Source organism: Belonocnema kinseyi, chromosome 9 (genome assembly GCF_010883055.1).
Source record: "Belonocnema kinseyi isolate 2016_QV_RU_SX_M_011 chromosome 9, B_treatae_v1, whole genome shotgun sequence".
Lineage (NCBI taxonomy): Eukaryota > Metazoa > Arthropoda > Insecta > Hymenoptera > Cynipidae > Belonocnema > Belonocnema kinseyi.
Genome location: NC_046665.1, coordinates 1,072,488 through 1,077,492, shown reverse-complemented (window position 1 = coordinate 1,077,492; position 5,005 = coordinate 1,072,488).

The following is a 5,005-nucleotide window of genomic DNA, read 5'->3' as shown; positions in this document are numbered from 1 at the left end:
TTGATTATGTCAAGAAAAATGTTCTTTGTCATGGCTTTATCATAGTCATAGTACAGAACTTGCCTCCAATTCTGGAATAATCCTCGAGCCATGACAACTTGAAACGCCTTGTGGGGTCCAAAAATCTTCTTCTTCCTGTCAATATAATATTGAGGTGACAGGTGAAACTCGTTACCACTGACAATTGTAATTGTTTCTCTCACACTCATTTTTTCTCCTTTCTTCTTCATAATTCTTCAAACATGTTCTAATACACCTGGCTCTACGTCAAATATGTCCATACTTCGTCATACAAGGAAATAGCACTCGCAATGTCCTCATTCCACCTTGCTTTTTTTTGGGATACAACAACATTTTCATTTGTCCAGGAGTTAAAATGCCTCGCAGTTTTTGAATAATCTCCTTCTCTCTACAAACAAAATTTAATTTATTTACGGCATATTCCACTCTTTGTTTATACAGATGACCTTTTTGTTTCCAAGCAATTTCACTTTTTGCTCATTCGAAAAATTTGCTGAAGAAAAGCTTCACATTTAGCTCTGTGCTTTTTGTCTTTTTTAGTGATCTTCATCTTGGCTGCTAAGACTCGCTGTTTTTCTGCTTCCACGTGCTGTTTTTCTGCTTCCACATGCTGTTTCTCTGCTTCCACATGCTGTTATTCTGCTTCCACATGCTGTTTTTCTCCATCTTCCACTTCAGATTTCTCAGTGTGAGGGGGTACATTCTCAGTAGGAATTGCGTCAATATGAAGTCTTTTTATCTATTTGTATGTTCTATTTAATGCTTTGTCCATGAATTCCAAAGTTGCACTTTTTGGTTTGAAACATTCGGGCAAGAAATAATCAGAACATATTTTTGCTGGAATATATTACGAAATAGAATAAAAATACAAGAGTTTGTAGCAAAAGAAAGTTGAAATGAAATTGTTAAATTCAATTGTAACGGTTAATCTGCATGAAATGGACAACTATCTTCTTTGGAAGAGATGCTACCCCATGCGGAAAAATTTCGTGGCAGTCTTGAATCATACTACAGTAAGTACGGAACATACTAGCTTGGCGCTATACTGCTACCTGTGTCAGCCTTGGCGCTGCCTAGTTCTTTCAGGCGGATTTCGAAAGATAAAGACTGGCCAGATTTGAGTTTAAATATAATTACATAAATACCCAAATACCAATCTAATTCACTCTATTCAATTTTAAAGACAGTACCCTTTGATGGTTCGACTTCATTTAAAAAGTTAGTATATCTTAGTAAACAAATGTTTACAAAACATTTGCATCAAATGGAATCATATAGTAAAAAAAGCGTTGTCAGTGAATACCTAGCAAATATGGTATAGACTATCTTGGAGGAAACGTGCTTAGTACCGATACTGCATTATTATAACTTGTAGTGACTGTTTTAAGTTTTTTAGGTATTAATAAAGATGTAGGAAGTTTCGGTACCATGAATTTTAAACATCAAACTTTTCAAGCAAGAATGGTTTTTTTTTTATTTGTAAAACCCATTAGCAAAGTTTACTTTTTGACCATCGATGAGTAACTCAAAGATGCATATTTTCAAAGTTTTACGGATTTTTAAAAATTTTGTATGATACCTAAAATTAATATAATATTTATTTACATATTATGTTATTAAATTTTCGAAAAAATATCATTACCTATTATTATCTGTCAATTTTCAATTACAAAACAAAACAGTCTTTGAACAAAAGTTTTGGTTTTGCTCGGTATAATCACCAGTAGATTGGAATTGTGTCCAATTTCGAAAACAATTATGAAAACTAACGTTACATAATGTGTGAACACTCACTAGATGAACCTACGTATGATATTTATCATATTCTACAAAATGAAATTTGGAGAGAAATCATTTTACACATTTATTTAACTTGCTTATTAAATGCGGCACATTATAGCCCGTGTAAACTCAATGCGAACGCGAGAAATAGAACAGGACCACGAAATTTTTTCAGCCGGTGACACCTGCTTTATTAATGGATAACATTAATAAATAAAAGCAACGTTTTTCCAGAGTGTGAAACAGTTTTTATCAATATCCCCAATTTATTTAGTCATTCAGTGCCTGCTTCGAGAGCAGCACAAGCTTTCAGAGGTTTTGCGGTTTTGCGCCACCTGAATGCGGTCTTTTTTTTCTTTGCGATATTTTTAGAGTTGAAGGGGTAATCTCAACATTCGAAACTCACCATGTCGAGCTTTTTTTATTTCCTTCCTGCAGTCACAGAAACACAAGAGCCTGCATAAAAAAATACATGGACATAAAAGAAGCTAGAGAAGTATGCCAGGAAAGGAAAGTGTGGCGGCAAATAGTTAATAAAAATAGTGTCAGTAGAGTGATTGACGCCTGAAACAAAAGACCTTGGCTATTAATGGACCCAAGTGGGGAACCTTACATAACGACTTCGTGAGGTTCTTCGCTTGGGGTGATTGCTAGAGAGATTGATCAGCAACCTGGGTCGGAGCAGTGTTGCGGAACGAACGTGTTATTTACTTAAATAGCACGGGAATTCTGGATCAATCTGAAAAATCTCTATCCCTTCCACACACTACTCCTTTCCCCTACCGAGTGAGTCACGCCTACCCGCAAAGGAAAATGGCTTAAGGGCATGTGATACTTACAGTTTCCCGGCTTTTTTTCCACAAAAATGAAAATTTTTAAAAACTGAATTCGGAGATGCTATAAAATATCATAACGGACGTCCCCGGACTCTTTTTTGAGGGATAATAACACAAAAAATTAATTGTGCTAAATAAAAATTTTATGCGTATGCATTATTTTAAGGTTACGTCTTTTTTCATTTCTGGCTTTTCGATAATCTGGAAATTATTTATGAAATAAACTTTTTTGATTGCCTGCATACAAGGTTAGTTCCTTATTTTGCTAAATTAAAACTTTTTTTAATTAACCCACAAAAAATTGTGTGGGGACGTCCGTTAGCATGTTCGCCATCATTTCCCAAATTTTTAAGACAAAATATTTATTATTCTAGAAAAAAAGCCGGGGGAACCTAAAACTGGTACAATCGACAATTTTCTAAGTATCACATGACCTTAATGGTGTAATAATAACGTACGGAGCCACGCATCACGGTAGTATGGGTCTTTTGCTATTCTATGGAAACTGACATCCCTATTTATATATCTGTTTTTACAAGATACTACTGAACAGAACTTCCCTTTCTTTTTCATCTACGAAAAAAAACAAACAATTTTATTGCGATTTGAAGAAGTATATAACGAAAAGTCATCTGAATATAGATAAAGAAAGTTTAATGTATATAAAAATATGTTCAATTCCGAAATAACCGACCGGGAACATGAAAATTAAAATTTCATGATCTTACATTTTATAAATATTTTAAACATTTCAAATAATTTCAAAGGACTTAAAAAAATGTGAATATTCTACATATTTAAAATCATTGAATCATTTTTGTAGCTGTGTTAACATTTCATACAATTGTGCACATCAGATGTGAAACATTTTAAAATATCTTAAACATTTCAAATTGTTGCAGAGGAAATAAAACATATTTTGTAACAATTTTAAATATCCGCAGAGATTAAAAACTTTTTTACAGTATTTTAGACGATTTAACCAAATTTCACAAAGAAGTGGTTATTTCACTAATTTATTTACAAGAAAGGAAACACCTTAAAAAACTTAATTAATTCACCTTACAAACACAGAAAAGAATTTGGATAGGGATTACAAATATTATTTTCGATTTCAGAAAGAAAATTTAAACTTACTTCCGATTGATGGGGACCTTAGATAAAAAACAAACATGTTTTCTTCATAAACCTTCTTCCGGGGCTTGTTGGAAAAATTGAATTTGTAGATAAAATAGAAAATAAAAACATGGTTATGAGATTTTAAATATCTCAATACGAGTGAATAAAGTGTATTGTAAAAAACGTTGGCCAATTAAAAAATTTTATACCAACAATTTTTCAATTAAAATTTCATGATTTTCGAGAATGGACTTCGGATAGTGATCATTTGTACCCGCGTTTTGGGAACGTTAGATAAAAAAAATTTTTTATCCCACAAAGTTCTTATGTTATAAAAAAATCAAAATTGCAGAACGCGATATCACGGCAAAGAAAAACAATTGTTTTTTAAAACCCGAAATATTATTGAAATCTACATTTGTTTCAATAAATGGTACTACTGAAAAGATATATAATTGCTAAGAGATTTAAAGAATAATACTTCCAAACTGTTCATAGGATGTTAATTTTAAATTTACTTAATATTTGTCGTATGAAAATATGTGATATCAAACTAATCTTCTTACTGCAATGGGTCTGTAAATTTTTAATATAATCTTGACATCAAGAACTGCTTGTGTGTATTGTGAGCTATGTATATTTGAATTTTGTGATTTGGTCTTTTAAAGATACCAGAATTTGAAAGTTTAACCTAATATAGATATTTTCTTTATACTTTTTATTTAAGCAGCGTGTTTTGCCTTCATTCAAAATGCACCGTAGAATTTGGAAAAGGTTTAAAATTAATAAAATGGTGGACGTTTTTTTGAACAAATCAAAGGTCAATTTTTTCGAAAAATCTACATTTAAGTTTGGTACCAATTTCTTTCGAATTTTGACTTTGATAGGGAATATATGTTGTAATTTTGGTGGTGGGTGAATAACTTTTCTGGCCAGAAGAAATTTTATCTTACAATCGAATTCCCCACATTTTATCGGAAATAATGACAGATACGAGAGTCTCCACGTCTAAACATTTATATGAACAATGTATCTTGTTCTTTGCGATATTCTTTATCATTGGTGAGAAACGGACAAAAATTTTTATTTAAAAATAAATCGTATCCATTAAAAATACACCTTTTTGGTTAAAAATTCAAGTATTTCAGTTAAATATTTATAACTTTAGTTCAAAATGCATCTGCTTCGTTTAAGATTAAACTATTCCAGTTTATTTTTCATCATTACAGTAATAAATTTATCTTTTT